The 12,607-nt window shown below is 38.7% G+C and overlaps 1 protein-coding gene across 1 annotated transcript in view; it reads left to right on the forward strand.

The window, feature by feature from the left end:
* LOC114648010 (exostosin-1-like) overlaps nt 1–12,607 on the forward strand; it is a 337,474-nt gene that overhangs the window by 239,827 nt on the left and 85,040 nt on the right. The gene's annotated exons all lie outside the window — the stretch shown is intronic.

Below are 12,607 nucleotides of genomic sequence, written 5' to 3' on the forward strand. Positions count from 1 at the left end.
CACAAAGTCCCAGTCCTCTGACATACCTAGAGACAGAGCATGTCCAAAACAAAACAAGCCCCCAGCAGCGGTGTATGTGAAATAAAATAGAGATATCTACTATAAGCATAAACTATAAATAAAAAAAAGAGAAAATCTTCAACATTCTTGAAATGTTAAGATAGTAAACCCAGGGAACGGTGTTAAACAGTCTCCTTTAGAATAGTAAAAAAAAAAAAAAAAGATAGAAAAGGGTTACTAATTTAATTTCTTCCACACATACATACATAAACGTGTATAACTGTAATTTAAAATAAAAACAAATAGTGAGCAAGAAGGGAAAAGGATGAATATTTACGGTACCAGTGTCATTGCAAGCGGATCAGACAGCCGGTGATATCTTCTTTATGATGCCATGACAGGGTACGACTCACAGTCTTATTTCAGGAGAGTGTCAAGATCAGCTTTCTTAACTCTTTATCTGCTTTCTCTCTACTGGTAAATATGTAGTGTTTGCCTTGAATCTCCACTTTCAGTTTGGCAGGATACAAGAGGCTGTATCTGATATCGGCTCTTCGTAAGTGCTGTTTAATATTATAAAAGGATGCACGCTTAGTAGCAGTTGAGGGTGAGAAGTCAGGGAAAATATGAATTAGGTTATTTTCAAACATAATCTCTTGCTTCTCTCTGAGAAGTGACATTACATTTAACTTTAATTGTAACTTCTCGAAGCACACAATAAAGGTCCTGTTCTTAGAGATGTTCAATCCCCATATGCGATAAGCTGCAGCTATCTCGGCGTCTGATTTAAAGTCCTCTCCAATTATTTTAGAGAATAGTTCAGCTACAAATTTCACTGGGTTTGGACTTTCGCGATTCTCAGGTAGACCTTCAATTCTAATATTATTCCTTCTGTATCCATCTTCCAGAGCAGCAAGTCTGTCTCCGAGTTTTTTGCATTCTGAATTCACGGCTGTTGCTTTTCCATCAGCGGTGGATGCTAGATTTTCGGCTGTTTCAATTCAAGTCATGAATGTCTGCTTAACATCCTCCAGCTGATCGGCAAATGTGCTCAGTTTAGACGCATTTTCCTGAATGTGCTCCTCAATTTTTTCCAGCATACAATTAAAGGCCGCCTCAAAGCGATTATCAAAGCATTTCTCTGAGTCTTTATTATCCTGCTGCAGCTCTTGCAGCTCTCGCCGCAGCTCTTGCAGCTCCAGCCGCAGCTTCTCACTTGTCTTCTCGCTTGTCTTCTCACTTATCTTCTCGTTTGTCTTGAGCATACTACTTATTTCTTTCTTTATATCATTCTTTATCTCTTGCTTGAGCTCAGTGATCATCACCTTCAGTTCGGACAGATCATTTTTGCTTTCATGCACCATAGGTGAAGCTGCGGGCTCTATTACAGCTGATGTTCTCGGCTCGCAAGGAGTAGGTGTAAGCGTGGACTGCAAGGCCTTTTCCAGTTTCAAGTGATCTTCTGCAATCGGTGAGCTTTTGTGACCTGCATCACTTGCACATTCGCTCCCATTTTCACTCTCAAATAGAGACGATGCAGCGGACTGTGGTCCAGAGGAGTCTAGGCTTTCGCCTGTCTGTTCCAGGTCAGTCTCTGATAGGCCGTACCTTGAACATCAACTTGGACTAGCCTGTCTAGGCTTGGATGAAACTTTAAGTTTCTTTTCCATTTCTTTCTGACCCCCTTTCTTGCCGGCCATGTTTATATATGCTTGCATATACTGTAATAGAACCCTCGGGTTGGATAAATACAGGATACCTCGGGAAAATAAGAAATAATAACACCGCTGCTAACGGAGCTCATCTTCAGACATCCATCTCCCGCAATGGACGAGACCAACTCCCCCAGATTACTGGTTTTACTCTTTCTTGCATGTTCATTTGCCTCGAGCTTTCCCGGTTTGACCAGACCTGTCCCCCTATCATCTCCTGGTCACATCTCTCACTCACAGTAATTGCTATGATGCTGTCTAATGACAGTGATGTGGCAATACACAATATGGCTGCAGCCATGCATTGATCAACACAAAATGGAGAGTAAACACCAAACCAAAAAATCAAAATGTTATCACCTGAGTAGTGACAAAAACAACAACTTCCCCTTAAACACTTAAGAATTACCAAAAAAGAATAGAAAATTTTTGACTTGCCTAATAATAAGACAGTAGGCACAGTGAGGCATCATTAAGGCATAGCCTCAGTAACATTTCTTGACATGCTTCTGTTGAATAATTTCTTGGAAAAAAGAGCTTAATGATAGTGTGTTGCAGAGAGGATGTGCAGCATTGTTTATAATATGACAATCAGTTCTGTCTTCATTCTCTCCTTCATAACTACCTCCAGTGGGTCCAGAAAGCACCTGATAACTGAACCTTCCTTCTGTGCTGCCTTGGAATAATAAGAGATAGTTTTTAAGTAGAGGATCAGCAAATATGACCTGGTCAAAATCCAAAATCCTCCCTAGGATCGTAACCAGGAAATCCAGCCGTACTTTCAGAGGAGCCAAAAATCACTAAACAAAAATCAAAGTCAAAAAGGCACTAGTAGAAGTCGTTACCAAATAAGAGATCAGAATTTTACTTAATGCTAAATAGTCTTTTGGGACATATCCACAAACTCAGATAGAAAAAGCCTGTAAAACAAACCCTTTTAACGCCTCTTTGTAATCAGTATTGAGGTTGCAGCCCACATGACCATGCTCATAATAACCAACTAATGTCATGACGTTGAAGTCACAAAATGGCGTAGAAACAAATGGTAAATATGCACGTTTAAAATAAATTTTACAATGTTAAACAGAAGTCTAAAAAATAAAATATCTACTGAAAAATCCTTCTGGGAGTTCTAGAAACTCTTAAATACCTTTGAGAAGGGGAAAATGTTAATTAATATGACAAAGGAAAATGAAAGAATGCAGCCAACTCACACCTCACGCCTTCTTAATCAGAGTGTTGATGTGGTGGTGCTCTCTTAAAATGATGTTCCCAGCACAACAAGCCACATTGGCGATCTCAGAGTTATAGAACACGTAACTACCCACATTAAAGGAATTACAAAAGAGCCTAACTATTAGCTATGTATAAGCTGTTATTAATTACCAACAAACTAAGTAAGGACCAAAATCCCACATGCTAGAAAATGCAAAATAAAAGATCAAAACACATGGGGGATAATCCAAAGACAGATATTGTATTGCAGTTTCCAAGCAGATGTGACAGAACTTATTAGATATAAAAACATACAGTGATCTTACATTTAATTTTTTTTAAAATATATTAACACAGAAGAAAAGAAAGATTTATTGTGAAATGAAATAAAGGTTTTAGTAAATATTCTAAATATGTTTTTTCAAGAAAAACAACGCTGACAGGATTGTACACAATACATGCTGTATGCGGTAAACGTAATTTAGAGTAACTAGGGGTATGTGATCCAAATAAATGAGATCCCTAAACTCACTGAAAGGTGGCAAATGGTAAAAACACTAGATAGGTCATAATGCAATTATTAGATTTTCATTGGCTTTTAACCTGTCTTTGGCATTTTACACTAATTAAAGAGCAGAAAGTGTGCAAGTTCAGATACCCGAGGGAAGCACATTGCAATATTTAATACTGCTGTGGACAACTGGATGAAATAATTTCAATATAAGAGAGATGTTGCTGGAATAGATGCATTGTCAGCACAGACCTGATTTATTTCATACTGAATATCTCTCTAAGCTAATCCTTGGGTTTTGTAGCAATCAATGATTTGGGTATAACAGGTAAAGCACATGATGTTAATAATGCTTTCTGGCGATTGTAGTTTATTATAGTCTCAGTTTGGTAATGTCACTTTCTCGATTTATGTTAGATTGTGTTGCTTAGCAACATGGTTTTGGAATATTTCCTATTTAAGGTAAAGTTCTGAAAGCTACATACCTGTGCAGTGGCTTTGCTTAGTTTGAAACACACTTACTTAGCCTGGTATTCCTTATAATTTTTATTATTTATTTTTAACACACCCGACATCTTGCCTCATTTCTTGATTTAGGCTTTTGTTTAATCACAAGATTCTTGTATTAACCAGTCAGGCTATAATACAGGCTGTTTTATTATAATTCAATTTCATATGTTACATTTTTTTTCTATCCAACTTATCCAAAGCATCATATAGTAGTAATTATCCTCTGTATTAATTTAGATGAAATAGTTAATGAAGACTCATAGAGAAGTGTAAATTATTATATGCTCTGGCAGTTCCTTAGAAGAAATATAACATGACAAGGTATTCTTCTGCTGTGCTTTTCCAGGATGTGACTGTTACGTGACAACATTCATACTCACTGTATCAATTTATATACTGTGACAGGGTACTAGACCAGTAAGGTGGAGGACCCTCAGAGGTGGTAATGTGGCTCAAAGGCTCTTAAATGTCAATCATGTTACTTAAGAGACAGATAAACAGCCCAGAGTTTAATCACTTAGTCAAACAGAGTTGTGGTTCCTAAATTCAGTCCAAGAGGACCACTGGGTGTGCAGGTTTTCATTCCAACCAACTTTATTTTTAATAGAACTTCTCATCCATTTAAACACACTGTTATTTCCTAGTCTTTGTGTTTACGATAAAGACAAAACTGGGTTTCTACATTTTATTAGTATAATCTTTTCAGTATGTTACATGGAGATACTTTAATGTTTTCATTTTTATTTTTTAACATTTTCAATGTTATTCTCATGATATACTAGACAAAGAGCCCGTTTCGACAACGTAAGATGAAACGGGCACGAGTGGAATAGTAAGTAATAAGTATAAGCACCACAAACCTGATATAGGTGTATTGAATGAATGCGTAATTAGGCCTGGAGCTGTAGTCGAAATCGCCTTTCAGGCCTCTAGAGCTTTAATCGAAGTCGCCTTTCTCTTTGAATTTTAGCGGCCGTAAATCCGTCGCCTGCCGTGATTTTGGTCGAAGTCGCCTTTCTTTTTGAATTTTTCACGGCTGTAAATCCGCCACCTGCCGCAATGTCAGTCTCATAAGGTTTTTCGGGCAGTTACGCAGAAGGCGATTGCGCATTTGGCTTCAGACGGACCTTGCCACAATGTTGGTCGAAGTCGCCTTTCTCTTTGAATTTTCGCGGCCGTAAATCCGCCGCCTGCTGCAATGTCGGTCTCGTAAGGTTTTTCGGGCAGCTGCGCAGATGGCGATTGCGCATTCGGCTTCGGACATGCGCAGAAGGCGACGTGCGCAGAAGGTGACTGCGCATTTGGCTTCGGACGGACGTGAGTGAGTGAGTGAGGAGACTGGCAAATTATATATAAGATATTCTAATTTTTCCAATGTCCTGGACATTTTTACTAATGTGCACACTAGTGGGTTTGATACTCAAGTAGCTGCAGCCTTTCACCATTCTGTGTTGTCTATTCTACTTCATTCATTGTTAATTAGCATTACTAAAATGCAATTAAGGGAACAAAAATATAAATTAATAGGTAAATGACAGAAGAGTGATAAGAGCTATGGCAAAAATTTAGATGTTTCTAAATTTATCATAATTGTAAATCCCACACTACCGTCCTTTTTTGAATGCAAAATAAGAGAAGAAAAAATAAAATGGTAGGTAATTAAACAATGAGATCAATTTAAAGTAAAAGACTGACCGATTGTGAAACAGGTTGGGATGAAAACATGCAGCCACAGTAGTCCCCCAGGACTGAGTTTGGGGACCACTGAACTAGAGAACATATATTGTGAGAGTAATACATTCGGGAGCTGCTAGAGACCTGCCTTGTTTCTGAGATGCTACTGAAATATGATGATAGCAAAACTTAGGTTCTGTACTTGGGGTCAGGGATTTGATAAAAAACTGAGGCTGCCAGAAGAAACTTTACAAGACAGACCATAGGAGCCTAGGACACTAGAAATTATTTCAGAAATGCAATTGGGAGGGAGTTTTAAAGTGATTCCTTGATCAGAGAGCCTTGAGCTTGGAGTCACAAGTCTATTATTTACATAGACTAAGAGCAAAGAGCCTAGTGTGGCCACATATTTGGAGGTGAGGTTAAAGGAGGTCTTTTGTGAGGGCTTTTACACTGTATTGTTGGACTATTGGTCTGAGGACCAGCCACTCATCAAGTAGACAGGGTCCAGTCCCATCTGGCCAGGACTAACGAAGCACTAAATGATACCTTGCTCTCTGTTAACTTAGTTACTTTAATTTCTCCAACATTTATTCTGTGTGTTATTTGTGTGTAAATTAAATCCATAATCATAAGAAAGGAATATGTTTTGCTCAGCTTGTTTTATTTGTTCTGGGTAAGGATGATCCACGTCCTTTCGTATCCTTTTAAAATATTTCTTAAGTATGGCAAAAACACTACGTATTACTTTTGGCAAGTATCCATCACAGCTTGTTTAAAAGAGTCTGTAACACTCCAATGTGACACTTGAACTTAAATCAATTAAATTCTAATAAGAGTTGTTAGTAAAAGAAAAATACTATTGTAGTTTTAGAAGTAATCTCTTTAGTTTTGTCTCTTGAATTGACACTCTTTTAACATATAACGGGAGTTTGTTTTAATTTGATTGCTTATGGCCTCAGTCCTGAACAAAGAGGTGAGTGAAAGCAATTATATCTGTGAATGTAAAACTTAAATCAGAAAAATAGTTTTGGTAAACCAACCTATTCAAAGTGTGATCAGCGAAATGTCATATAGGGTAATGGTGCAAAGAATTCTGGAACACAACACAAAAAAGGCTGTCCAGAAAAGGAGAGATGACCTGCTGTGAGCTCTAAAGGACATACAGTTTGAAAACATTCTAAGGTTGCAATATTATCCAATCCTATCATATCAGGATTCATTCATAATTTAAATATGAATGAAAATATAACTGTTCTCAACTGCAGTATTTACAGAAATTAAATGTGCTAATCTTTGGATAATTCAACCCATAAATCTGTTATGGAATCAAATCTCAGCACTCCACTGCATATGACCAGAAGGGAAAAAAAAAAACTGCAGTCCAGAGACATTTCACAAAAAAACTGTGATTGCAGATGAATCATTTAAAAGATGTCATGCAATCTTAAACACAATGAGGACATTTTTTAGGGTTTAGAATAGCTGATCATAATTTAATTCATGCTGCACAGCAGAGGGAGAGGTATCGAAGAGAGCGGGTGAAAAAGCTGTACAAGTGTGAGGAGAGCTACAGCAGATGGTTGAGGAAGGGACCCTGCAGAGTTCACGAACTGTCCTCTTGCCTGAAGATTGTGGATTACAAACACATCTGTAGGCAAGGCTCTGTAACTTTCCACCAGCATACCCATTTGAAAGTGAAAATAGAAGAAGGGAACAATTCAGGAGATTCTAAATCTTTTAATGCTGGCAAGGATTTGTGAAAGAACAAAATGTACACATTCCATCTTTAATTATTTTTTTTTTGTTAAATATCAAATCCAAAAATAAACCAGCCATAACTTTTGAGAAGAATTTAAAAAAGCAAAAATATGAATGCCCCGTTCCTGTTCTCGCCTCCTTTCCCTTAAGCTGTGTAAAGAAAGATATCAAATGGATTGAGATTGCCTTAGGTAGGTTCAGGGAGAGCAACTTCACCTGCAAAACTCGTTCCATAGGGAGGAAAGGTGAGGGAATAAATTGAAAAAGGAAAAATCAGATATTAAGAGTCAGGTCAGTGAACTGGTTACCCTCCATCTGATCCTAAATCAGATTCACCACTGACCTCCACCTTTCAATATTGGAGCCACATGACTTATTGATCAAGCTGCAGAGAGTTTGAGCAAAAGTAAACTATAGAAGAAAGTAGTGATGAGCAAACACCACTCAATCAATTTTGTTTCAAGTTCAGTGATATCACGGATATGTTCCGGGTAGGAGTCAACAGGGAAAGAGAAACGGAACTGTTTTTGAATGGATTATAATGATGTGATGGAATTTCAAATATCCCTGAGGGCTAGAGAATCTGTACACTATTTGGGACTGATTATTGTGGCCAACTAGTGACCTGAGCTATGAGGCAGCTGTGTTAACCACTGTATTGTTGTGCCTTTCCTGAGAAAAAAATTTTAAAAACTAAATGTCAGAACAGTACAATTTCTTACAGACAGTTGCAACATTGGTGGGAAGCATGAATTCGCTGATGTTTGGCCCTCACATATACAGCATACTGCCCACTACTTTAATCAGTGTTAGATACTTGGGGAGGGCTGTCCCATCCAGCATTGACTGCTATGGCTCTGTAATGTCTTGGTGGCCTCGCAAAGCACTATGGGCACTAGTAAAAATAAAGCTTGTTTAAGCTGGCCACATAGTGAATGTTCAGGAAAATATTCAGCAAATAGGGTCACTGGTGAAATTAGCAAACTGGCTGTGAAAAATGCCAATCAGTCTAGCAAGAGGCTAAAATTGGAGACAAACTTGGAAAAAGGAGGCCAAATACATGAACCAGTGGGCAATCTCTCTCTCTGCAGAAATGTGCCTGCAGCTTTCTTCAAACAGAGATGACAGGATCCACTGTCAGGCCTGTGGTATAACACTTATGGGGGTAAAGATGTAAACCATGTATATATTTGAACTGGATGTCTGATAGTTTGGGTTCTTAGAGGAAAATATAATGTATACAAAAAGGAATACATAAAAAAAGGATACATGAGAGATAAAGTAAGGGCCTGGGAGCCATTGGCTTTGTAGCTCAGGAAGGAGAGGAAAGGAAGTTATATAGAGGGTGGGAAGGGAGTGGAGAGCATATTGGTACACTAGTCACCTTAAGTACAGATTTGAGTTATAAATAGAAGACTTGAATAGCATGAGGGAACATAAGTGGTTCTCAGTGACTAGAAGGTTTGGATCCTAATATCATTAACATCCCTAAAAGTCAGAACACCCCAACACATTGAAAGTGGGAAAATATGGGGTTACTACCAGCATGTAGAGTTGATTTGTGGAAGTTTCTTTGCCCTATTCCAAGTCACCAAAGCGTATGACGTAATGGGGCCAAATTTCAAACCTGACTTCAGTTTAACAGTAGAGAAGGTATGAATGGTGAAGAAACAAGAACCGACTATATCAGATTCAACGGGATGCCAAGGTAGGGGGATTGTCAGGGAGGTCTAGCCAGGTCCAAATTTGGCAAACTGTATGGGCCTAGTCATACAACTTGAAATCTGGCAAAGCTCTCAGATCTGTTACAAATTAAAGATTGGTGTTTAATTGGAGGTCTTTAATTATTCCACAAGAAATATGATATTAAATATCTAATTTCAGTCCAGTATTCAGTAAGAAAGGAAATAATACAATCAAATAAGGCAACCGCATTTATTGTGATTGCTAGTCTGGAGTGATATGATAAGGGAAAGAGGACCAAGATGAAAGGACACTTTAAAACCTTTGAAGATTCAATGATAATCTGATGTCATGGTGCTCTGTAGTAGGGGGGTGGGGGTGGGGGAGTTTGGGGGGAGAACAATACCAAGATACTTAAAAAGAATTTACAAGAGGGACGTGAGAAGATAAAACACTGTGCTGAGTGTGCTGGTTTAAGGGAAGGCGAACAATGAAAAGTCTACTTTAAATTGCACTTTGAAGGTAAGGAATTTTACAAAGGTGTAAAGTTTACATTTACTACTTCATTAGTTATTAAATTCTGGAAGAAATTGTACATAAAATGTAATATATATATTCTCAAAATACATCATAAATTGAAGTCTACAGCAAATTTTACTTTTCAATCTGATGACTGTCAAAAACTCTCTATGATATTTCCTGCAGTCTGACTTTATAAAATGAAGGTATATTTACCTAATATACAGCTTTTGAGTTTGCTATGGTGATACACATGTCTGGGGAAGATCTAGACATACTAGACCCTGAAAGGAAACAAAGTCACTTTATTCACAGAAAAGACAACAAAGCTTTTGAGGGAGGCTGAGAGCTCTAACAAAATATCGTTCTACCCATTAGATCCAATGTCCTTCAGGGTCCATGCTGAGATCATTCAAGTGTTTGCTTTCTCTACTACCGCACAGCTTCCACTGTTCACATAATATTTAGTTTCATTCATATACAGTATAGCCCTCAGTATATGTGGATGATACTCTGCTATATCTATGATTCAAAGCTAACTTTTTTGACTTCCACATTGCATTGTAGCTAAGTGTAAAATATTTTATGTCCTAAATTTACTTCAAATAATTTTTTATGCTGCAAAAATTAAATCAATAAAAGAAAGTGAAAAAGGTCCAAACTGATTCATGTAATAATCAGGAAAAAAATTAACAAGAAATCCACACCATAACATTTGTAAATCTTATTCAATAGATGAGTCTGTATCTAATAGGTATATACCTAATATAGACCTAATAGGGGCCTAGAGTCTTGACTCATGTTATGCTTGCTTAATGTCTACCTGGTTTTGTGCAGTAGCCGTATGACACAGTAATGAGGAAGTAAAAAGGATTGGAAGCCATTGGGCTGTGATCTTGCATTCTTTGGGGACAAATTAGGATTTCGAAATACAGATTTATGGTTAAGATTATGATTATTTTGTTTTCAAATGTTTCTGCATGGTGTTTGAATAACGTTTTTGCCTAATTTGGATACTTTCACCTCATTGCATTTATATGCATTTTCCATTCTTTAATATACAGACAATAAAATGTCATGACAGGTTTTCCCAATCAGCACACCCAAATCCATCACTTTAATACATAACATGTGACTGGCAAAGTTTCAGTACAGTGGCTGTCTTTGGAAATGGCAGGAGTTGGCTTTGTAGTACAAAGACATAATTTAATTGATATAGATCTGAAAAGACAGCGGTATAGAACATAGCCAAAGATAAAAATAGATACTCTTAAAGCTGCTGATCACAAAAATGACTTCTAGAGTACTCTTTGATGACATTTAGAGCTAACACATGTAATGTTTTTCATTCAGCAGTGTTTTTTGAACTTCTGTGTTCTAATCTGGGGTTTCTGGTGTCAAGGAATTCAAGTTTTGGCACTTCTTGCTATCTTAACTCTTGAAATACTTTTTTTTATTGTCTTCCCATGACACCATGTAGGATTCTTCCGGATGTGCTTGTGTCACATTTGTTGGTATTTAAAATAAAAACTGTCGATTATTTGAACCGTACAAGTGTGTTCGTGTTGGGGTTTGGGGCTCACTGACGCCCTGGGTTTATCACACCATAAACTTTGACGAAGATGGATCCGTGGTGCTGGTTTATAAAGCACAGTGTGGCTTCAGAGACCACGTCACTCAGCATCTTTTGAAAAAGACACAGACACAGATGCATCCTGTGTCCTTGGAAGCACTTCCGGTTCACATGGAAAGCGGTGAGGTCCTCTCCCGACAGTGCCCTCCAACAGTACCCAGGGAACACAACAGGGTTGCCCTTCTGGACTTCAACACCCAAGCATCCCTGAGGGTGTCCAAACTGGGACGCCATTAGAGGACCACTGCCACCTGCTGTATGTCAGACGGAACTGCTCCTGGCTTGCACTGGTCCATCAAAATGATTTTACCTCAGAAGGGCATGAAGTCATTTCCTCATCTAGCCAGCAAGCTTCTGCCGCCATTTTGTGAGTTTTGTGTTGGCCATTACCTAGGGGATCTCCAGGGATTCCCCAGTACTGTGCAACATATGATGTCATCAGCGCAACCAGGTAAAGGGTCGCCACAAGTACTTCTTCCTTAACTGAATCTGGATTGAATTAAAAGTTGGTGTGCGAATTTCTATGGGTTTCCCTTAATGTTTTATTCACTAATATTCTGACTAAAGACATCTGATTTTTGTTTAATGTTTTTGGTTTACTTGAAATTTTCTTTTTTTCTCTGTGGCAGTGACTCTCGCATGTATTTTTGATATTGCTTCATCTTCTGACTCCTTTAAAGTTTTTCTTTGACTTCTGCGGAGTTAGCTCTGTCTCATTGTCAAGACACTACTCCTAGGTGCTGAGTGACGTGGTCCCTGAAGCCACACTGTGCTTTATAAACCAGCACCACGGATCCATATTCGTCCAAGTTTATGGTGTGATAAACCCAGGGCGTCAGTGAGCCCCAAACCCTAACACGAACACACTTGTATGGTTCAAATAATCGACAGTTTTTATTTTAAATACCTACAAATGTGACACAAGCACAAATACAATTCTTTCTCCTCTGTTTCTCTTTCTTTAATCCTCTCCTCCACTTCCCCGGGCAAGCTTTGTCTTCCTCCTCCCGACTCTGGCTCCCTGAGTAATGGCTGCTGGCTCTTTCTACAAGGCACCCAGAAGTGCTCCAGATGCTAGATGACTTATTTCCGGCAGCACTTCTGGGTGTGGCACAAGAACTGCCCACAAGGGATCAGCAGCTCCTGCTGCTGCACCCCCTGGCGGTGCCTGCGGATCCCAACAGCGCTGCACCAAACTCCAGCTCCCATGAAGCCCTGCGGGAGTCTGAGGCACCGCTGCAACCTAGGGGGGTTGGCATATAGCGTCCTGGGGGAGATAACCATTTGATCGCACTTGCTCCCCCAGTCCTCCAAGTGTGGAGGCATCCCGGCCACATGGATAAAAGGCAAGAAAACCTTGCAAGTATGTTGTTAGTGATTCTTTTGGGT

This window comes from Erpetoichthys calabaricus, chromosome 3 (genome assembly GCF_900747795.2).
Source record: "Erpetoichthys calabaricus chromosome 3, fErpCal1.3, whole genome shotgun sequence".
Lineage (NCBI taxonomy): Eukaryota > Metazoa > Chordata > Cladistia > Polypteriformes > Polypteridae > Erpetoichthys > Erpetoichthys calabaricus.